This window comes from Sus scrofa, chromosome 3, assembly GCF_054392235.1.
Source record: "Sus scrofa isolate SSC_HxYL_T2T_F1_AM1 chromosome 3, Sscrofa_HxYL_maternal_Yorkshire_Landrace_v2.0, whole genome shotgun sequence".
Lineage (NCBI taxonomy): Eukaryota > Metazoa > Chordata > Mammalia > Artiodactyla > Suidae > Sus > Sus scrofa.
The window spans coordinates 116,990,316-117,015,533 of record NC_139385.1 but is presented as its reverse complement, the minus strand read 5'-3'; the positions used below and the strand labels follow the sequence as shown (position 1 = coordinate 117,015,533).

The 25,218-nt window shown below is 35.4% G+C and overlaps 1 long non-coding RNA gene across 2 annotated transcripts in view; it reads right to left on the bottom strand.

Annotated features, from left to right (window-relative positions):
* Positions 1-25,218, bottom strand: part of LOC106509856 (uncharacterized) — a 967,706-nt gene that overhangs the window by 53,246 nt on the left and 889,242 nt on the right. The window contains exons 4-5 of one of the 2 annotated variants that reach the window (XR_014842306.1): positions 19,531-19,660; positions 15,821-18,406 (exon numbers count right to left, since the gene is read on the bottom strand). The exons of the other annotated variant lie outside the window; for it this stretch is intronic. This is a non-coding gene — a long non-coding RNA (uncharacterized LOC106509856). Of the gene's footprint in view, positions 1-15,820; positions 18,407-19,530; positions 19,661-25,218 lie in introns of those variants that run through there. 2 annotated transcript variants of the gene reach the window in all.

The window sequence follows — 25,218 nt, the reverse complement described above, 5'->3', positions numbered from 1 at the left end:
TGAGAAAATGAATTTCTGTTATCAAAGCCGCTACTTTGTGGTATTTTGATATGGAATACTGATCAGACTAATATACCATAAGATGCAATGCTAAATACACATTTTATAATACATGCTAATGGCCCAGGGAGCATATTCTTGAATTGGTTCTGGATGGGGCTCTTGGTTCTGGTAATGATTACTGAGTGGTAGAAAAGTACAAATGAGCTTGAAAAGGCTTCAACATAACCTCCAAAGTGGATACTATAGGTGGACATAAGATAACAGTGAGGTAACAGAAAAAATCATGTTAATGAGGAAGAATTTGACCATGGCTAGAGAAGTCATTAAGGGTTGTTAAGAATGGTATCAAATTTCTCCCCTCTGTACTACTTGAGGACAATTATTACAGCATATTTCTCTTTCCTCTTTTACATCATTAAATTTTCACCTACTCTTATCATTCCCATAAGATGCATGCTATTATTTTTCTCTCCTGTGATAAATGTATAATATTATTAAAAAAAAAAACCTTTCATTGAACCCACTTTCTTCTTTGGCTCCATAATTCTCCTTACATTTATAGGGAAAAAAATCCTTTACGTGGTTGCCCATATTTTTTGAATGTAGAATAATATCTTTTCTGCCAATTTATCTTAAATCTAGTGTACACGGTCATGCTTTCCCATCACTCTGGTGTGCTCTACTCTCCAAGAACACAAATCATCTCCATATTATTTAAACCATTATTTAATTTTCAGTTCTAATTTTACTTAGCAAGAGCATTTTTTTGCAATTATTTATTTTTGCTTCTATATAATGATTTTTATTTTTTTCCATTATAGCTGGTTCACAGTGTTCTATCAATTTTCTACTGTACAGCATGGTGACCCAGTTATACATACATGTATACATTTTTTTTCTCACATTATCATGCTCCATCATAAGTGACCAGACATAGTTTCCAGTGCTACAAAGCATGAAAACATTCTCTGACATCAACCTTACAAATGTTTTCTCAGGTCAGTCTCCCAAAGCAACAGAAATAAAAGCAAAAATAAACCAATGGGATCTAATCAAACTGACAAGCTTTTGCACAGAAAAGGAAACCAAAAAGAAAACAAAAAGACAACTTAACAGAATGGGAGAAAATAGTTCCAAATGATGCAACCGACAAGGGTTTAATCTCTAAAATATACAAACAACTTATATAACTCAACAGCAAAAAAGCCAACCACCCAATGGAAAAATGGGCAAAAGGCCTGAATAGACATTTCTCCAAAGAATATATACAGATGGCCCACAAGCACATGAAAAAAAATGCTCAACCTCCCTGATTATTAGAGAAATGCAAATCAAAACTACTATGAGGTACCACCTCACACCAGTCATAATGGCCATCATTAATAAGTCAACAAATAACAAGTGCTGGAGGGGGTGTGGAGAAAAGGGAACTCTCCTGCACTGTTGGTGAGAATGTAAGCTGGTACAACCACTAGGGAAAATGGTATGGAGGTACCTCAGAAAACTAAATATAGAACTACCACATGACCCAGCAGTCCCACTCTTGGGCATATATCCAGACAAAACTCTCCTTGAAAATGACTCATGAACCTGCATGCCATCTGCATTGCAGCACTATGCACAATAGCCAAGACATGCAAACAACCCAAATGTCCATTGACAGATGATTGGATTAGGAAGATAGGTATATATACACAGTGGAATACTACTCATCCATAAAAAAGAACAAAATAATGCCATTTGCATCAACAGGGATGGAACTAGAGACTCCCATACTGAGTGAAGTAAGTCAGAAAGAAAAAGCAAGAGCATTTATTAAGGTTAATCTCCATTTGACTTTAAGTACACAATTCTTATTTTTCTTTTAACTCAGTGCTTCTTAGTCTCATTTCTCACTTTTTCTATTTTCCTAGACCTTCTAAGGTGCCCAAATATTAATTCTTAGACTGCTCCTCTTCTCTAACTACCAATATTCACTTGTTTGCTCATCTCATGTCTCATGCATTCTTATTTCTTTAAGTCATGCGTATGCTTATGATCCCTAGATTTCTATTTTCAGGATGGACCACTCTCCAAAAACCAAGGCCAATAGGCTCAATGTACGAGTCACCATCATTACTTTCATATCTGACTTGCATCTCAAACTAAACATATTCCAAATGATGCTCCTCTCAAACCAGCATTACCTACAGATCTGTGCCTCTGAATGAGTGACAACCATCTTTTTTATTTTGCTCAGGTGAAGACACATGGAGTCATCTTGACTCCTTTTTTCCTGCTGCTCATTTCCCTCATCTAGTCTGTCAGGAAATATGTAGGGTCTCTTTTCAAAGTACAACCAGGTTTAATCACTTCCAATGCTGGTAATAAAATATCCTTTAGATTTATTTAATTAGCTTTATACCCAGCACTTTGCTTTCATTCTTGCTCCCCTAAAATACACAGGCATTCATATAATTCTGTAAACACATGTTATATCACTATTCTGCTGAAATTATCTACTACCTACCATTTTTACAGTACTATCTAGTCCATACAGTGGTATAAAAGGCTCTCACGATTTGACTGTATTTTATATTTCTGACCTCATCTCCTCTATTATAAATACCCCAACACCCTCTAGCCTTGAGCTCTTTTTTTTTCTTCCTGGAACATATTTTTACCAAATATCTAAAAGGTCCTCTTCATTTTTGCCTTCTTGTTTTTGGATAATTGTGTTTTTCTTAAGAGGCCCCATCTGACCACCTACTGAAACTTGCACAGCCTTTTTCACAATTTCCAATCCACTCATCCTGATGTTTTTTCCACAAATTATCAATTTCTAATATTCAATGTAATTACTTGTTTAGTATATTAATTATTATCTTTATCCTGCATCCAAAGCTCCTCACCACAATATAAACTTCAGAAATACAAAACTATTAATTTTGAGTCTGGAACATCTAGAACTATGCCTGCAAACAACCTATAATAAATACCAGTGGAATGAATGGACATGTTGTGAAATAAATTAAATTATCAGGACAATTTCATGTCTAGTTAGGGTGATTCAATTAAAAAATAAAATCCAGAATCATGAAAATGGCTTGTAATAATTAGCAGCATAAGCTTAAAATAAGGAGGAGGAGCATTCAAAAATTAAATATACTACTTGCTAGCTATAAATCTTAACTGAACCTCAGTTTTTCACCTTAAAAATAGAATATATTATAGTTGATGATATGAAATACTGATAAAGTGTATTAAGACATTGTCCCCAGTAACACATAATTCCTAATGATATAAGCAAAAACTATATTATAAGATTGAAGTCTTTGGGGAGGATGTGGATTTGGGAGCATTATCCAAGCACAGGGATTTCCCTTTGAAAAAAGCAGGTTGTTTTGTAATTTTGTAGAAGAGTGAGATGGAGAATATGCATGTGGACACAATGGAAAGAGAAGAGATCTGAGAACATTAAATTTCTCAGTATAGTGAAGCAATGTCATTAGCTGAGAGAGATTAGTAAAAGCAGGAATTTAATGGAGATAAAATATAATATAACTGTTTTAGAAAATGGGAATGCAAATTAATACCCTCATCCATTATTCATAACTCCCTATATTTTACACTATCCTACGATGTATGCGAAAATGTGTGTGTGCATGTGATTGTATGTGCATATGTGTCTATAGACTAAATGGGATAAATTTATTTATTTATTTATTTATTTTTTGTCTTTTTGCCATTTCTTGGGCCACTCCCGTGGCATATGGAGTTTCCCAGGCAAGGGGTCCAATCGGAGCTGTAGCTGCCGGCCTACTCCAGAGCCACAGCAACTTGGGATCGGAGCTGTGTCTGCAACCTACACCACAGCTCACGGCAACACTGGATCCCCAACCCACTGAGCAAGGCCAGGGATCGAACCCACAAACCCATGGTTCCTAGTCAGATTTGTTAACCACTGCGCCACGACGGGAACTCCAATGGGATAAATTTATTTTTTTTTCCATTTTTTTTTATTACTCAAATAAATTTATCACATCTGTAGTTGTATAATGATCATAATAATCTGATTTCACAGGATTTCCATCCCATAGCCCAGGCACATTCCCCCACCCCCCAAACTGTCTCCTCCAGAGAGCATAAGTTTTTCAATGTCTGTGAGTCAGCATCTGTTCTGCAAAGAAGTTCCGTCTGTCCTTTTTTCAGATTCCACATGTCAGTGAAAGCATTTGATGTTGGTGTCTCATTGTATGGCTGACTTGACTTAGCATGATAGTTTCTAGGTCCATCCATGTTGCTAAAAATGTTGGTATTTCGTTCTTTTAATGGCTGAGTAATATTCCATTGTGTATGTGTACCACATCTTCTGGATCCACTCCTCTGTCGATGGACATTTAGGTTGTTTCCATGTCTTGGCTATTGTAACTAGTGCTGCAATGAACATTGGAGTACATGTGTCTTTGCGAGTCGTGGTTTTCTCTGGATAGATGCCCAGGAGTGGGACTGCTGGATCAAATGGTAGTTCTATGTTTAGTTTTCTGAGGACTCTCCATACTGCTTTCCACAGTGGTTGCAGCAATTGACAATCCTACCAACAGTGTACTAGGGTTCCTTTTTCTCCACACCCTCTCCAGCACTTATTGTTTGTAGACTTTTGGATGATGGCCATTCTGGCTGGTGTAAGGTGGTACCTCATCATGGTTTTGATTTGCATTTCTCTAAGAATGAGTGATGCTGAACATCTTTTCATGTGTTTCTTGGCCATCTGTATGTCTTCTTTGGAGAACTGTCTGTTTAGATCTTCTGCCCATTTTTTGATAGGCTTGTTTGTTTTTTTGGTATGGAGCTGCAGAAGACGTTTATAAATTTTGGAGATGAATCCTTTGTCAGTCGATTCACTTGCAAAGATTTTCTCCCATTCTGTGGGTTGTCTTTTTGTGTTGTTTGGGGCTTCCTTTGCTGTGCAGAAACTTTGAAGTTTGATTAGATCCCATTTGTTTATTTTTCTTTTTATTGTCAAAACTCTGATAGGTGGATCTGAGAAGATGTTGCTGTCCTTTATGTCAGAGAGTGTTTGGCCTATGTTTTCCTCTAGGAGTTTGATAGTGTCTGTTCTTATATCTAGGTCTTTAATCCATTTGGACTTTATTTTTGTGTATGGTTTTAGGGAGTGTTCTAATTTCATTCTTTTCCATGTGGCTGTCCAGTTTTTCCAGCACGACTTATTGTAGATGACATGATACTATACCTAGAGAATCCTAAAGACTCTACCAGAAAACTGTTAGAGCTCAACCACGAATTTGGCAAAGTCGCAGGATACAAAATCAATACACAGAAATCGACAGCGTTTCTATATACTAACAATGAAAAAGCAGAGAAGGAAATTAGGGAAGCAATCCCGTTTACCATCACATCCAAAAGAATAAAATACCTAGGAGTAAACCTACCTAAAGAAACAAAAGACCTATACTCTGAAAACTACAAGCCACTGATGAAAGAAATCAAAGATGACACAAATAGATGGAAAGATATACCATGCTCGTGGATTGGAAGAGTTAATATTATCAAAATGACTATACTACCCAAGGCAATCTACAGATTCAATGCAATCCCTATCAAATTACCAAGGACATTTTTCACAGAACTTGAACAAAATATTTTAAAGTTTGTTTGGAAGCACAAAAGACCCAGAATAGCCAAAGACATCCTGAAAAAGAAAAATGGAGCTGGAGGAATCAGGCTCCCGGACTTCAGACTACACTACAAAACAACAGTCATCAAAACTGCATGATACTGGCACAAAGAGAGACATATAGATCAGTGGAACAGGATAGAAAGCCCAGAATTAAACCCACACTCCTACAGCCAACTAATCTATGACAAAGGAGGCAAGACTATTCAATGGAGAAAGGACAGCTTGTTCAATAAGTGGTGCTGGGAAAACTGGACAGCCACATGGAAAAGAATGAAATCCAATGGGATAAATTTAAAAGGATTTAGCTTCATTTATTTATTCACTATCTAGAGCTTCATACTTATCATTCCAGAATATCGGTAAGTCTATCTTTCTATTTGTCTATAAAGTGTTTTCTTATCTACTTTGTATAGCTTCACACATGTATTTCTGGCTAAATAGTACATTCTATTCTCAAGAGAAGATTTATCAAAGTAAAAATGATGGGTTGAAACATATATGAACTTGAAATGAAGGATAATAGTGCTTTTGACCCAGAACCATGCTAGAAGTACATTTTTAACTGATTATGAATTACCACTCTGGTGTCAGTCCTTAAACCATGACCCACTGGCCCACTGAGTGCTATCAAGTGAACCGTGGCAACTAGATGATTTCCGATATGTGTGTAAGTCCTATATTTAAAATGTCCTGGGCATTCTCTGTATGACTGTACTGTATAGCAACTTGAACGTTCTGCAGCAGATGCAAATCATTAAGAAACATAAAAAGGTTTTTAAAAGGAATCTCCCAAGGAAATGTTAGACATAAAATTTGTAAATTGTAACTCAAATGACTTTAGAGCTTTTATATTTTGCTTATTTCTGAGATACATCATGAAGTGTAGCTTCAGAATTTGTTGAAATTTGTTTTTCTTCTTTAGCATTGCTAAGCATTGGGCTTATAAAATGATCTTAAAAATCACATAATAGAAGACAATTTTTATAGCATAGTAAAATTTATACCAGGGAAAAAAGAAGAGATTTCTTTTCATCTTGGGGTGAAACTGAGTCCAGAACTTCTCTTTTAAATTTTTGTTTGCTTACTTTGTTGGAACTTTTCTTGATTTTGTTCTCTCAATTCTTTTTGCTCACTTTCCTTGCTTTTCTTGAATTCTTGTTGACAGTTGAAAAATCAATTGCTTTCTTCCTCATTATTCTCTCTCAATCTTTCTTTCGTCTTCTCAGTACTTCATTTCAATAAATAATTTGGAGAAAATTAACCCATAATTATCTCTCAGTTCATCTAGTTAAATAGTAGAAGTTACAAATGCATTATTATAAGTAATTGCCCCAAATAACACAGTAGTTTATTAACTTTCAAACTTATGAATTTATTTGTCATATGAACTACATGATAAAAGCAATAGTAATGGTTTTTCAACAGCTAGGGCTGAGGATCATTCAGTTATTTGAGGTAGTCGAGAATTTTAGTGATAACCATGGGATCTTGAGCTAGATTGCCTGAGTTTGAATTTTGGCTTTCGCATTTATTATTTGCATGACTATGCACAAGTTACTGTCATAATACTGTTCTATTAAATACCATAAATGAAGATAAAGCTAGTATTTTTCAAATAAAACTTTTATGGTGATTTAGTGAGACAACACATGAGAAGACACTAATGACTGGTACAAAAGAAGAGTTGAATAATGTTACTTATTTATTATCAAATTGAAGGTGCAACTAGTTACTTCTTTCCTACATATCTCCATGAACTAGTGGCACCATTTTCCCACCTGTTTTCTTTTATTGGCAATATGGTAGGTAATCAATGATAGCATTTCTACATATATTATGGTATTATATTTTTTTCAATCAATTGTCTCAACATTTGTCTTGCTCTTCATAATAGCCCTCTACCTTGAAGTATAAGTCATGATGGAATATTGCTCAGTATGTGAAACACTGCTAAATGGTAAGAATTTCTTTTTTTTTTTTTAATGTCTTTTTGTCTTTTTTCTAGGGCTGCACCCGCAGGATATGGAGGTTCCCATGCTCGGGATCAAATCAGAGCTGTAGCTGAGGCCTACATCAGAGTGGATCTACACCACAGCTCATGGCAATACTGGATCTTCAACTCACTAAGCAAGGCCAGGGATCGAACCCTCAACCTCATGGTTCCTAGTCAGATTCATTAACCACTGAGCCATGATGGGAACTCCAAGTTCTAATGTCATAAGGAATATAATAGAATTCCTTGTGGCTCAGTGAGTTAAGGATCCAGCATTGTCACTGTTGTGGCATAGTTTGTAGCTATGGCATGGGTTTGATCCCTGGCCTAGGAATTTCTGCATGTTGTAAGTATGACCAAAAAAAGAAGAGAGAGAGAATTTATAATGTCAAAGGAATATTATATTATAATGTAACTAAAATATAATTTACATTTGTATTAACTATGATCTTTTATGTTTATAAAATATAGGGAAAATACTGGAATAAAATATATTGACATTTACACTGATTACCTCTGCTTCAAGGGAATATAAATATTTATGTTTCCTTTTTGTTTTTCTAATAGGCTTTAAAGCACTTTTAGGTTTATAGGAAAAGTTTACAGGAAAAGTCTGCAGTAAGTACAGAGTTCCCATATATCTCTCTCCATGTTTGCACAGTTTCTCCTATCATTAATGTCTTGCATTAGTGCAAATCCATTACAATTTATAAGCCAGTATTGATAAAGTGTTAATAACTCTATAGGTTACACTAGGATTTAATTTTTTATCAAACAGTTCTGTAGATTTTGTCAAATGTATGTCATGAATCTACCACTAGAGTATCATACAGAATAGTTCCACTGTCCTAAAACCCCTAAGCTTTAGTCTACACTGTGAAATGATTCCCACAGTCAAGTTAACACATCCACCACCTCAAACGGTTACTTTTAGTTGTTGTTAGATTGCTTAAGATTTCTCAGCAAATTTCAAGCATATGAAACATTATTATTAATTATAGTTGTTAGGCTTTAAATTAGATCTTCAGAACTTATTCATCTTACAACTGTTAAGTTGACTAACTTCTCCCCATTTCCCCAGCCCCCAGTCTATGGTGATCACCATTTAATACTGTTTCTGTGATTCTTTTTGTTTTAAGATTCCACATGTAAGTGACAGCAAACTATTTGTCTTTTTCTGTCTGACATATTTCACTTAGCATATGCCTTCCAGGTTCCTCCATGTTGCTATAAATGACATGATTTCTTTTTTATGGATGAAGAATATTCCATTGTATATATTTTTCTGCATTTTCTTGATCCATTCACCTGTCAATAGACACTTTGGTCTTATTCTGCATCTCAGCTATTGTTTATAATGTTGTAATGAACATGGGAACACAGATACATCATCAAGATAATTATTGTGCTTCCTTTGAGTACTCAAAAATGAGATTACTGGATCATATATTGTAGTTGTTTCTTTTCTTTTCTTATGGCTGCACCCACAGCATATGATATTTCCCAAACCAGGAACTGAATGTGGGCCACAGCTGTGAAATATGCTACAGCTGTGGCAAAACCGGATCCTTTAACCCACTGCATGGGGCTGAGGATCAAACTCCTCTGAGCCACTGCAGTTGGATTCTTCTTCTTCTTTTTTTTTTTTTTTGTCTTTTTAGGGTCACACTTACAGCATGTGGAGGTTTCCAGGCTAGAGTCTATTCAGAGCTGTCCTATGTCACAGCCACAGCAACGCAGGATCTGAGCCACATCTGCTACCTACACCACAGCTCACAGCAACACTAGATTGTTAACCCACTGAGCAAGGCTGGGGATTGAACCTGTATCCTCATGGATGCCAGTCAGACTCGTTTCTTCTGAGCCATAATGGGAACTCCTGCAGTCGAATTCTTAATCCACTGTGCCATGGCAGGAACTCCTGGTAGTTCTGTCTCTAATTTTTGAGGAACATCCATTCTGTTTCCATAATAATTGTACCAATTTGCCTTCCCATGAATACTACACAAGAATTTTTTTTTCCACATTCTTGCCAACATTTGTTATCTCTTATTTTTGATAACTGATATTGTAACTGGTGTAAGGTGATATATTATTGTGGTTTTGATTTGCATTTCCCTGATGATTAGTGATGTTGTGCATCTTTTCATATACCTATTGGTCATCTGTATGTCTTCTTTGGAAAAATGTCTGTTCAGGTACTTTTCCCATTTTTCAGTTGGGTTATTTCTTGTTTTGGATGTTTTTCTTATTGATTTGTATGAATTCCATACACATGCATATATATGAAATTAACCCTTTATTTTATAAATTGCTTTTAATTTTGTTGATTTTTTCCCATGCTGTTCAGAACCTTTTCAAAACCAAAGAGGAAGAAACATTTACAAACCAATCTTATAAGGTCAATAGTGCCCTGATACCAAATCAAGACTAGGATACAACAAGAAAAGAAAATCACAATCTGACATCCCTAATGAACGTAGATGCTAAAAACCCTCAACAAAATAAAAGCAAACCAAAGTCAATAACACATTAAAAGAATAATATACCATGTGCAAGTGGGATTTACTTGCAACAAAATATATTTTATAGACTGTCCATAAAGAACAAGCAAATGGATCAAAACCAATTTAAAGAATATATATTGGGGAAGATTGAGTGTGTTCTGAAGTTAAAAGAAAAATAGATTGGATTTGAAAGAATTCTTTCTACTATTCAGATTTGTAAAACATTCTGTGCCCATATTTTACATTTAACTCCTCTAATGAAAAATGTGTAGTATTAAAATAAAATTATTTTTAGAGAGTAAAAATAAAGAACGGCAAGTTCCAGTCTTGTAACTTGGAGAAGTAACTGTGTAAACTGACATTGTCAAATTTAAGAGTTTAAACATGTGAAGAAAAGTCAAAATTAGGATTTTAACAAGACAGTAGATTTGAAAGCAAGTCAATAAATTCAACTAAAGAGAGAGGGGAAAGCAAAGTTTTGGCCTCCAACCTCTCCCTAATTAAGCAATTTAAAATTTGTTAACACATAATTATGCTTAGATAGACTACTAAATGTTGCACAAAATAAGCAACAGTCTGATTTATTACAGTATTTATATCCAATAGGATTTAAGTACTTGCATACTTGTTTTTAATTTCTCTGTTTGTTTTAATAGAAGGTATTTGAAAGCAAGCATTCATTTAACTTTTTTTTTTTTTTTTTTTTGAGGGAGAAGTGTAGAGAAATATAGATCCTCTCTTCCTGACAACTTTAAATACTTCCCAAATGGGTCAAACAAGATCATGGAATAAGCCAGGTAAGTTTCCCAAGAAGAGTAGAAAATTCATAGCATGAGAGTTTTGTACAACATACATGATGGTGAGGTGATAGATAACAGAAACAAAACAAGCTATATTTGAGGAAAGAAAATAATGATTCCAACTTTGTTGGAAATACTACATTTTAAAAAGGAGGGTTTTTTTCAGGTGATTTTAATTTCCTGGACTCCTGATCTAATATTTTATGAGACTAACACTAAGGAAGAATCTCAATCCCCAAATGACCAACTAACTAACTGAATTATTAATTCATGCATTTTACAGAATGTTTGTTATATAATTGGGGGTGCTATTGGTAAGTGAATTAATGTCTTAAACACTAAGGAAAAATTATATACAGCTTTTTTCACAAAGAAAATATTTCTAGCAGTTCCCATCGTGGCGCAGTGGAAACGAATCTGACTAGGAACCATGAGGTTGCAGGTTTGACCCCTGGCCTCGCTCAGTGGGTTAAGAATCTGGCATTGCCACGAGCTGTGGTGTAGGTGGCAGATGTGGCTTGGATCTGGCACTGCTGTGGCTGTGGCATAGGCCAGCCGCTATAGCTCCAATTAGATCCCTAGCCTGGGAACCTCCATATGCCATGAGTGAGGCCCTACAAAAGACAATATATATATATGGAAATATATATATACATATATTTCCATATAGATTGGAAGGATATGTATCAATATATAACATCACTCTTTAGTGTAGCAGGTCCCCAGTCAGCCTGATCTCAAGATCTAAATGCTTAATAAATAGATCCTCAGGCCCCGTCCCCTGAAGATCCTGAATCAGTGTGAAGAGAAGGGGTACAGAGTTCCAAAATCTGTCTTTTGAATCACACAGGTAATTTTTATCTTCAAATTCTTCAGAAAGTACCATTTTACAGAGAAGCCAGAATCACATTCACAGTCTTATATATTGTTCCAGTAAAGTCATATGGTCACTCAGTTCATTTACTCTTCTGAGAAGTTCATTTACTCTTCTGGTCTCTCTCCAGATCTTTTTGTTTTCCTAAAGCCAGATCTGATATCAACTCCCCAAGCTCTTTAATTCTGTGATGTCTATGTACTTCACACATCACACTGTTTTTCATGAATAAAATTATATTATAAACTGTTAACTTATATTTATTAATAGTACCAATATCTGTCCACCCCTTATCAACATCCCAAATTCCCCTCTTAAATCATACTTAATCCCTCAAAAGACAAGAACATAGTCTGATTTACTATGATATAGCTATTCCACATAAAACCAAACCACACTAATCCTTTTCCCAGAAGATACAGATTCTACTTTTCCTGACTGATTCACATCATCCTTTTGTTATTAAATATTGTGAAGATAAAACTCAGGCACTAAGCAAAGCGGTAAGAACACTAGTTAAAGTGGTAAACATGGTAATTGCTACTGCAACGTAGAAGAGCCCAGCCTGAACTGAACTCCAAAGAAACAAAAAGCAAGAGAATTTTTAAGGGCTGGAATGTGCTAAGGGAAGGGCACTGAAGAATAAAAGGGGGCATTTGGTCAGCTCATGTGGGCGTGCTGACTGGTGCTTATTTGGAGGAGAAGCAAACGTTCCTACCTTTATGACAGGAGGCAGTGGTACAAGTTGGAGCATGGTGCCCTCCGAAGTTAGGTCCTTACCCTCTCAATGTGGCAGGGAGTGTGTTGATAGTTATCTCCCTGGATGCTCACATTTCAAAGAGACAGCTCTTAGGTCCTGGAAGGCACAGTTCTTGTTGGTGGAAGATTTACATCTCCACGGGTTAGAGAAAGGATTTATCATTGCAAACTTTCTAAAGTACCTGCTCCAGGAGAAGGTTCAAAGGCCTATCTGCCTATCTACAGGTTTTGACTAGAGCAAACATTAAATTTTCTTGGCAGCATTGGGCTTTCTCAAGCAGACATTTTAGGGAGTGGCTGGGTCATTGTAGGGTCACAAGCCCTGAAGTGTTAGAATAAATGCTCAGTCAAGTTTCTTAATGCAGGGATTTGAAAGGAGTCATTATGTGTTCAATGGGCTTTCATAGGTTTTCATCGTAGTTATGAAGTTAACTACTATCGATAAATATTATGTTAGATTATGAGTGGTTAAAATAAGTAAAGAAAACAAAAAATGGTTTTTATATATAAACATATTCTTATGAAAATTAGGAAAAAATTCTCGTAGCAATTGTAGTTCTCATTTCTGCAACTGGTCACCACATGGCTGTTGTTGGCATTTATAACTACTTTCTGTTTTTATGCATTGTACATTCCTTTTGCCTTCAGCAAGTATCTCATCTGACCACAGCTCCTTTCTTTGTGAGGTGATGGGAAATTTCATTTTTTAACAATCCTGCTTAAACCACATTTTATAGTTTTCCATTGACTTTAATTAGGAGTACTAAGGACATAGGGGTACTAAGAAGTACCTTAGGAAATTGCCTCCATTCTAGACGTCCTCTCTCTTATTCACACTGTGCAAAAACATCTTATTTATTTTTCAGAGTCAGAATCAGTCACCCCAGCCAGTACAGCATCCTCTACCTTTGCCTGTTGCTTCACTGGCATGAGGGGACTAAGGTATCCAGATGCCTCTCAAACTCCACTTCAGTGGAACTACTGCTATATTTCTATACAGAAGATTCTGTATATTTTAAAACCTAAGGAGATACATAGAAAATTTTAAGAAATAAAGACCCAAAACCAATTTCAACAGATGAGTATCACAATGGGTGAACTGAAAAATTCACTGCATGAGATTAACAGCAGAATAGATATTATGAAAGAAAAGGTTAGTATTGAATACACAGCAATAGAAAATACACAACAAAAAATAAATGAAATAGAATTTAGAATAAAATGAATATCATCAGTGATCTGTGGAAAATTTCAAGTACCCTAATATATATGTAAATAATTGATTAAAGAGAGGTGAGAGAAAAAAATTAAGAAATAATGATGTAAAAAATTAATTTTACTGAAAAATATAAAAACTACTGATCCAAGAAATTCAATGAACTCCAAGTGCAAGAAATGTCTAAAAACTACAATTAGTCAGAAAAGGAATAAATAAAGGTAATAAATTTTTTTTATTCTAAATTGATCTAAAAGACAACTGAAAATTTAAATACTATAATAAAATATTGAATATTTAGAGCATATGTAAAAGTGAAATCAATGCAGTGTCACAGAGATGAGAGGGAGGAATGTGGGATATATTGTTGGAAGTTTCCTGCACTATACATGAGCAGTATGGTGCTATTTTAAGTATATTTAGATTATTTAAAAATCTATCTTACACACTTTTTTTCTTTCTTTTTTCCTTTTTGGCTGCACCCATGGCATATGGAAGTTCCAGGCCAGAATTTGAATCTGAGCTGCTGCTGCAGCCTACACTACAGCTGCAGCAATGCCAGACCCTTAACCGACTGCGCCAGGCCAGGGATGGAACCCATGCCACCTCAGAGACAATGCTGGGTCCCTAACCCACTGTACCACAGTGAAAACTCCTATCTTGCACGCTTCAGCTAAGTCTGTTTTTTTTAAAAGTAAAAATGATAGCTTAATAGATTAGATAAAATTGAAGCATAAAAACTGTCAATTAAAAAAAGGGAGGGGAAATTTATCAATGAACAACTGTAATAAATAGAAAAGAACAAGATTGGAGGTGCCATTGTAGTTCAGCGGTTAAGGACTTGATATTATCTCTGTGAGGATGTGGTTTTGAACCCTGGTCTCGCTCAGTGGGTTAAGGATCTGACCTTATCACAAGCTGCATTGTAAGCTGCAGATGCAGCTCAGATTCAGTGTTGCCAGGGCTGTGGCATAGGCCTCAGCTGCAGCTCTGATTTGAACTCCTGGCCCAGCAATTTCCATATGCCACAAGTTTGACCATAAAAAGAAAGAAAAGAAAAGAAAGGAAAAAAAATAAATAAAATAACAAGTATCTTAAAAATCACTTTATGTGTATATGATTTTAACACACAGGTATAAGGGGGAGACTGACAAACTGCATTAAAAAACAAATACGTACAATTGATAATTTTTTAAAGCAGATGGATTAAAAGTAAGAGATGCAATAAGATATAACATGCTAACACTAATCAGAGGAAATCTGAAGTAGCTATAATTTCACCCTAAATCAACTTCTGGCCCAAGAAGAGTATCAGTGATAAGAGGGGATATTTTACAATGATAAAGGAGTCACTTCTCCAAAAAAAGACATAAAAATTCCAAAGATGTGTGTAACTACCAACTGTTTTAACCATATTAACTTGGGTGAAGTCTGTTGAGACTAGACACAGGCCAAGAAAGGGAAAATGGGGAAAGTTTTATAATTTGTTATACAAACAATTCCCTGGGAGGTCACAGTATAACAGACAGGGCCACTAAGGTTTCTGTGAAAGAAAAGAGCAGGTCAGGGGAAGCAAGTTTAGGAATGACTAATTTGAATAATTTCAGAAAGCTCTGGGGTATGAGGTTTGTCTGGTACCTCACCCTAGGGCAAATAGGGCAGGTTCATAGGAGCCTAGAGTGTGAAAGTCAGATGATCAATAAAAGGAAAATGTTTAGGGATGTGGACTTAGTTGGATGCTAAAGGAGAGGGAGTGATTCAAACTAGGTCAAGACAGCAATTAAAAGTGTATATTATGCCAACATGGTGTCAAATACATGAGATAAAAACTGATGGAAACTAAAAAAAAAAAAAAAAAAAAAAAAAAAAACAGAAAAAAAATCCACAACTATACCTGGGAATGTCAATGACCCTATCTCAATAACTGATAGATCAAATAAGGCAGAAAATCAGTAAGAATATAGATGACCTGAACAGCACTGTATGTAAACTGGACCTAATTGCTATTTATTGAATACTCCAGACAACAACCAGGGAATACATATTCTCATGCTCAAACACGGTATTCACAAAAATAGATCATGTTCTGGGCCACAAAACATATCCTAACAAATTTAAAGAACAGAAATCATACAAAGTACACTTAAGATCATATTAACAGAATTAAACTTGAACTCAGTAACAGAAAGACAGCTGAAAAATTCCCAACTATTTCGTGTAAATAATCCATGGGTAAAAATAAGATGACCCAAGAGAAAACCAAATTTATTTACAACTTAATGAAATCGAAATTATAACACCAACATTTTTGGAATTCTGCTTAATAAGTGCTGACAGAGGTAAATTTATACCCTTAAATGTATATAATAGAAAAGGAGAAAAGATATAAAATAAATAACCTAAGTTTCCACCTTAGGACACTGCAAAAAGATGAGTGAATTAAACCTAAAGCAAATAGAGGGAAGGTAGTAAAAATTAACATGGAAATCCATGAAACTGAAAACAGAAAAAAAGAGAAAATTAGACAAAAATTGTGTTATTTAAAAATAAAAATCAATAAACATCTAGGCAGGGTAACCAAGAATGAAAGGGAGCTGACATAAACTATCGGTATCAGATATAAAACATGTCGTCACCACTGATCCCACAGAAATAAACAAGATAATAAGAGAATACTATACACAACTCTATGTCCATAAATTTTATAACTTAGATGTCACAGGCCAATTTACTGAAAAAGACTAAGTACCAAAACTCATCCAAGGAATAGATAAAATGAATACCCCAATAACCATTAAAGACTTTGAATCAGTAATTAAATACATGCCAAAAATAAAACAACAATAAAAAACACTATACACAGATGGTTTTACTGGTGAACATTACCAGATATTTAAGGAGGAAATCATACCACTTCTAAATTATCTCTTTCAAAATGTTGAAAGTTAAGGGACCACTTACAAACTCATTTAATGAGGCCTCCATTTTCTTCTACTATCAAAACTAGACATATACATTACAAACAAAACAAAACAAAACTACAAACCACTATCTCTCATGAGTATAGACAGAAATATCTTTTACAAAACATTAGTGAACAAATTCTGCAATATATAAAAGGGACAATACATCATCAAGTGTGACTCATACAAGGGATGTAAGGCTTACTCAGCATTTATAAATCAAAAGATATAATCTATCATTACAAGAGTTTCTGGGAGGATTACATGGTTTAAGGGACTAGAAGTAAAGACAAGGCCTGCTGGAGAAGAAGGGCCCAAGAAAAGCCCCAGATCTCATTTGGAACTCCTAAAGGACTGCCTTCTAGGAAGAATTATAAACTAGAACACAGCAGATCACTCAGTCCTATCAAGTCAATCTTTCTATGAATATATCCCCTTCCTCTAGCTAGCTGGCAGAATTATGTCAATACCAGAGAAAGATAATATTGCCCAAAGGCTCAAATTATCACTTCAGTTGATTATGCGCAAAGTCTGATAATTTGCTATTCAAATCAAATACTCCCTCTCAGAACATAAAACAAAAAACAAATACATGGGATAGTAGAAGGATGGCTACTGTTATAATTGCTAGACAGCATCCCTAACAGCTTGTTTAGTGAGGAAATCGGAACTAAAAACGATGCTCACTCCATAGCCCATCTTTTTGCTTCCTTTATCATCTTTCTGTCCAAGAGGCTTCCCATGGAGTAGGAGACTGACAAATAGACAAACATAACTCATGGCTATGATGATAATGAGAGAGAGGGGTGTAAGTGAAGAGAGAGACTCATGTGCCTTAGATATGCAAGGAAGACTTTTAGTAAATGAAGAGCTTACTTTGTTTGATTCTAAAATTTCCCTGAAAGATGACTTTCCTATAGATTCATATATCATAGACTGTTATAGTTAGAATTGCGGCCCTCCAAAATACATGTTGCAGCCCTAACCCCTGGTATCTATGAATGTAACCTTGTTTGAAAATATGGTCTTTGTTGACATAATCAAGTTAAGGTGAGGCCCTCAGGGTGGTTCCTAACCTAATATGACTGGTGTCCTTATAAAAAGAGATAAATACCATATGACAACAGAGGCAGAGATGGGAGCGGTGTAGGTGCAAGTGAAGGGAAGTGAAGGATGGATGGTCATTAAGAGAAGCTGGGAAGAGACAAGGAAGGATTGTAGCCAGAGCCTCAAAGGGAGCATGGCCCTGCTGATACCTTGATTTCAGACTTCTAGCCTCCAGAACTATGAGAGAATGACTATCTTAAGTCACCTGGTTTTGGTAATTTGTTACTGCAGCCTGAGGAAAGGCCTAGACTGATCAGAGGCTCTCAGCCTCTGAGACAATTTTATAATGTTGCAGAGGAGCAAAGTATCATAATGACCAGAATTCCGAGTCAACGGAACCAACAAGAAAGGTGAGTACAGTAGTCTGGCAAACCAACACTCTGTTAGCTATCAAGCGTACATTCATAGAGAAGGTCATTTGTTCTCAGGAAGGTGTGATTGCATGAAGGAAGCAGAGAGAGCAGACTCCAGGACGCAAATGATCTATCCAGTAGACAGGAATACCTGGGAGATGGGATGGTGATAGAGGAGTCTGTTAAGGTAATAGAGTGTTTTCCAACAGCATAGGATTTCCATAAGGGAATAAACTGGTAGAAGAAATCCAGGAAGGCAAGCTCCTTTTCAGTATTCAGGTGACAAGCAAACATTGCCCTCTTTCCCTGAATGGCATAAATGATTCATATCTTTTTGCCAAGGAGAAAAAAAGCTATGCCCTCCCCCCCACATATCTGTCATACATGGAAAAACTGAAGGTGATAACTGTGTCCCAGCAGCTTAAGTGATATGCAGTGACAGCCATCACAAATGTCCGCCTTTTTTTTCCTCAGCATAAACCAAGGGCCGTGCCCTTAGTGTCTAGCACAATGCCTGACACATAGCATCTGCTAGATGAATGTCTACTGGCTTAATGGGAACTTCTACCAGCTCTAACACTCAGCTACTCTATACACATAACAGAAATCTAGGAAAACAACTTATTGATTTATTTACCCTTACTTTGCCATTTTAAATTAAACCCAGTGCACTCACAGAGAAACTGCACTGACTAGCTATCTGGTATGTGATTCAGATTAATTGCCTCTGCAGTCATTCATGAGTTTTGGCACTGTTTGTATTTTGGTAAGCAAAACTAGGGGAATTTATTTTTGACCGTCTACATCAATCTTTATTTGGACAACTAAATGAATCACTATAAAAACCCACTGTCAAAATGGTCGATGTGATTTGGTAACACAGAGTCAGTGATTACCTGGCCTTATAGTTCCTTTGGGTTTTCTGCTGTTGAGACTATCACCTGTATCATTCAATTGCAGATACTTGGGGCTTTGAGCTAGTTCCCATTTAACTACATAAAACTGATCTGAGAGTGCAGAGATCATACCAATCAGAACTTTTTAGAAAACGAAACGATTTTCAAGGTTTGGAATGATAGATGGCAGTGAGGAAATGCATCATACTGTGCTTTCGAGTAAAATTTCAGAAGTAACTTTGCTTCTAAGTATGAGGACCATGCATACCCATTTGCCCTAAAGGGCCCTAGTTACACCAAATACCTTGCTGTAATTACTGATAGCATTCACTTTGATTACCAAATTATCCCTGACATTTTAAAATGTGGTCATACTTACATGTAACACCTTCCCTGGGGTTTCATAAGTGAATAGATTCTAGCAGTCTAGGAGGAATTAGATACAAATCTTTACAGTCTTCTGGAAATGGCAAGACCGAAGAAATACAGCATAGATGACACAGGTTCAGCTAAAGGAACAACGGGTCAAGGATAGTGTACCAGTTAATGGGAGAACAAACACATATAGTATATCCACGAAAAAGGGGAAATGAGGGATCATAACTTGGGAAAAAATAAAAATATCATGGTGTAAGAAGGCCCAGCAAAGTTCAAAAGTGAAAAGTCAGCAAAATTTCAGAGCAACAATTATGTAAGATATTGTTTATTGCTTACCTACTATGTACCAGAACCTGTGCTTAATGATTTATGCACAAAAATATATTAAATGCCTATATCTATATAGGAAATAGACATTTGTGTCTTCTTATAGATAAAAACTGAAGATTCAGAGAATTTAAATAATCTGTTGAATGAGTTATATGATGGGACCAGTTTATAAAGCTGGATCCATCTGGATTTCAAAACCCTGTACTCAAATACAGCACTTTTGGATTTTTCTCCAGGCTCTGTAATTAATGACTTTTGATTCCAAGGCCTTATACTTCGTGTTGCATAAGGTTTGGTAAAGTCTTATAAGATTTTGTGAAAAGGCAGAGTGAAAAAAAAAATGGCAGGTAAATGATTTTTCCAAGATATCAGTGGGATAAGACTAGGACCAGATGCAAGATTTCGATCTAGAAATGATACTCCTACCTAGTGATAGCTCAACAACAACAAAAAAATCAAAATGCTAATTTAAAAATACATATTTAATAAAATAAAGTAAAATATATGTTTTTAATCATGGTTTCAGAATTATACTGAAATATATATATCGTGGCGGAGTCCTTGTCAACAAAGTTCTACTGAAGAAATTCTATGTGCATGTCAGCTGTATATTTACTTCTAAATATTATCTGAAGAACTTTAATACTTATATTTGTAATTAATATTTTTAATATGCAGGATAAAAATGTACATCTTTTTATGGTCATTTATTCCTTATTCAAGTTTCAGTGCAAACAGTCTTTGAGGTTATCCCAAGTTTTCCCAGAACTCATTTGGGATCTATCTTTAGTTTCTAGTTCATTTAGTGAACTTCTCTTACTCTGTTAAATCCACAGGGGCTTTCTCCACAGCCCATAAATCACCTGCCACCAATATTTCTACTTTAATATTCCCTATAAATAAAACACATAATTTGGTCATGAGAGGAAAGATTGTGGAAGAAATGCATGTCTCTAGAACAATTTTGAGGAGGAAAGTGGTTCCCAGTGGGGATAATGACACCTTTAATTACCAAGCAAGCACAGTGATTGAAATGAGTACCATTTGTAGAGTATGCACCAGGATCATGAAACTAACTCCCTGTCCTCTAGTGATTTAGACCACTTATTATGCAAAATTCTCAACCACCTGGAGGTACCACTGACTACTTCTGTAACACCTCTAGTATCCTTCTGTGGGACAGAACTGTTCCTTATTTGCCCCTTTTTTGTATCACTCCCAATGTTTATTCAATAAATCTCATCAAATATATCTCACTCAGTGAACACCATCAGCCCTGCTTGCTAGAAGCAATGCAACAGTCTTTTCATTGGACTGCTGCTTTTATGTTCTCTTAGGTAAGCAAACTTCTATAAAAGGCCAAGTAAAAAAATATTTTCAGATTTGCAGGCTACCCATTCCCCATCACAGCTATTCAACTCAACTATTGGAGCAGGAAAGAATTATAGTCAGCACTTAAATGAATATCTGTGGCTGTGTTCCAATAAAACTTTATTTGCAAAAATAGGAAGCAACTGGGTGGAGTGTCATAGTTTTCATAGTTAGATGACCTACAGGTTGTATTGTTATGTCTCTTAGGGAAAAGTTATATTAATTTATAATTAATTCAAAAGTCGATCAGGGATTCTGTGAATGTTCACTGAGCATCTACCATATATAGGCATTGTTCAAGGCTTTGGAAATATAACAGTAAGCAAAACAGGTAAAACCTCTGGTCTCGGGAAGCTTGTATTCTAGTAGGATGGAAACAAAAAACAAGCAAGGAAATAAATGCACAGTGTGTCAGGTTGTGTTAAAAATGGAGAATGAGGTAATAAAGAGTGAAAAGAATCCTCTTTCTATCAGAAGATCAAGAACATTTTGATGTATGGGTTGACATATAAGCATACTTGAACAAAGTGAGAAATTAACTCAAAACCTTTATAGTAAGTATTAAATAAATGAATGAATTACAAGCACAAGTGTATTTGTGGTTCTGCATTCAGATGACTCTTTTTTTTCCCTCCAGGTTTCTGCTTCCTCCACATTGAGGTAATAAGCCAGTCATAGTTAGTGATTTGGGGGAAGGTCTTCAATGTACCTGAGTGCTATAACTTATTGTCATAAATTGCAGGAAATCAATGTAGCCATGGGCAGTTACTTTTACTAGCAGAAGTACAGCCTCCTTCCCCCATACCGCAAGAGAAGTATCAGAATATTTGGAGCCATAGTGAAATTTAACCCTTCCCTCCTCAAGTGATCCCAGCATGCTTTACTGATTCAACTTTGATCACCCTAAAATGAGCGTAATTAATTCTTCAGTTCTGTTCTGAGAGTATTTTATAAGGTGCTATTATAACACTTAGTACATTGTTTCCAAGTTAATTGCTTATACATATATCTCATCCATAGCATGGAGCTCTTCCAAAGCACAGACTTCATCTTAAACACTCAGAAAAGTTATCATGATGCTTGGAACAGAGCTCCCATTAAATAAATGTTTGTCAAATTAAATTGATGATTTGCCAGTTCCAAATTTTCTCTACACTTGCTATAACATTGAACACACAAATAAATACAAAGGAGAAAGTTCTTTAGATTTTCATTCAAGGACCTCTTGAAATACAACATTTAGTTGAAGATCTTTTTTAAATTATCCCTTTTGTGTTTCTACTAAAGTAAGAAACTTAAACAATAAAATAAATCTTACATTGAATTGGCACACAATAATTTACTGGTTTATTTTGACCCATGGAAATTTGAAGCACAATATTGTCAGGCTTTGACCCCTGAAGAGGCATCTGAATATTCAGAAATTATTTAAAAGAGGATGCACTGCCCTGTCATTTCTTCCTGCTCTACTAATAGGGTCTTAACAAAAATTGTAATAAAAAAATTGGGAATACTCTTTATTCTATTTAATTCTTCTACATGTAATATACCTGACAGATGTTTGATGGGAATAAAGGGAAACTGTGTTAAAGAGAAACAACTTGGCTAAAGTTTCTTTTTTTCTTTGCCATTGTATGACTTCTTGAAATGTTTTTAGATGTCTCCAGCTCAGATTCAGTCTAGCACACAGAAATTTCTCTTACCCAATATATACACACATAGACTTTCTAATAGATATTCTCTTTTTGTGGGAATGTAAATTGATACAGCCACTATGGAGAAGAGGTTCCTTAAACAATTAAAAATAGAGCTACCATTTGATCCTGCAATCCTACTCCTGGGCATATATCCTGAGAAAACTAATTTGAAAAGATACATGCACCCCAATGTCCATAGCAGCACTGTTTACAATAGTCAAGACTTGGATGCAACCTAAATGTCCATCAACAGATTAATGGATAAAGAAGATGTAGTATGTATATGCAATGGACTCAGCCATAAAAAAGAATGAAGTAATGCTACTTGCAGCAATGTGGATGGACCTAAAGATTATCATATTAAGTGAAGTAAGCCAAAGACCTATATCAAATGACGTCATTTATATAGAGAATCTAAAAAAATAGTATAAATGAACTTATTTACAAAATAGAAATAGCTTTACAGACATGAAAAAAAATGTGGTTATCAGAGGGGATGGTGGGGAGATAAATTATGTGTTTGAGATTAATATATACACACCACTATGTATAAAATAGATGAACAACAAGGACCTCCTATATAGCACAGGGAATTATATTCAATGTCTTTAAATAATACATAATGGACACAAATTTGAAAAAGAATATAGATAAATAGATGGTAGATAGATAGAGCTGAAAAAATTTACTTCTCACATTTTACCAAAAGCCACTCATTTTGCTTGAGACTTTCTGCAAATACATCATGCCTGATTCCAGACTATCAAAGTCAATGGAAAATAAACGTTGAGGAATATATTCATATCTCTATGAAACAGTAAAATTTGAACATTTTTTTCTGTTTTCCTATTGTTCATGATGAGATGTAATTGACTCCTCTCTAGAATTGAAATAACAAAGAAAAAAGCATTAAATTTCTATATTAAAAACAAATATATCTTTTGGTTTCAAGAGAGAGGCAAATATTGAACGTTCAAAGCCACAGCCATTCATCCAGAAAAGTTTTTTTTTTATCTTCCTAGAAAAGATTCACTGTCCAACAGATTTATATTTAAAAGGATGTTCTTCTGACCAAGATGTTAGATTGAACAGGATGGAAAATGGTTTTCTGGTTCCAGTTATAGAAAATGCTAAATGATTTATATATTTAAAATATTAAAAACATATCTCTGGGACAACAGGCATGGAAAGGAAATTACTAATTGCTCAAAAACAAAAAACAAAACACTACCACAAGAAAACGCATCTCATAATCATTTTGTCAACCAGGCATAAAAACAGAGCAAACAATAGGTACTATAACCAGATATATAAACTTGTATGTTGAAGTTTAAACACCTACAAAATGAGAGCAAGGACAGTGTACACTGTGGAGCAAGAATTGGGATCACAGTCTGAAGCTGGGTTTCAGGAAGTGATGACCTCACATAGAAATGCTGAACTACAGTTGTATTCTGGAAGTAAGGAGAAATGAAGTCATGAATAATTGATACCCTGGGACTAAAATAGAGTTTTGAGGATCAACTTTGTGCAAAACATATAGTACAGAAACCTTAAGTATAAAAATCTCACATACAATCTATATCAATATTGGTGAACCCAGTAGAAAAGAGGCAGAGGAAACCAGGAAAACATGCTCTGAATGGTAAATACAAACACAACACCCCCACGAGATTCCTGAGATGTAACTCCGTGCAATTTGAATGCTCTGACCACATAATGTGTAACCAGTGGATATATGAGAAGGCTCAGTGCTAAAGAAGACAACTATACATTGAATAACTAGGAGGATTTATGATTAAGAATTAGGGTAATCTGAAAGGAACCTTAACGAAAATGTAATATGTGTAGAATACTAAAGAGGTTGGTGACATTTTAAAAATAAAAATGGGCAAATTATAGAGAAAGATCAGACAATTCTGTAAATCAATAAAGTAGAAATCTTAAGAGGATTCGTCACTATCTATGTGACCTTAGATGTGTCACTTAACCCTCTCCATCTCAGTTTCCCAATTTATAATAAAGGATAACTCATGGAGTTGATGTGGGATTTAAGACAGTTAAAGCTCTCAGTGCCTGGTGCAACACAGTCAATCACTACATAAAGCACTTACTACTATAGAGATGATGGCATATCTGTCAAATAGAAACAGGCTAAAAAATGAGCAATTAAAAAGTTCTTATTGGGAGTTCCCTTGTGGTACAAAGGTTTAAGGATCTGGTGGTGTCACTGCAGCAGCTCAGGCCGCTGCGATGGTATGGTTCAATCCCTGGCTGGGAACTTCCACATG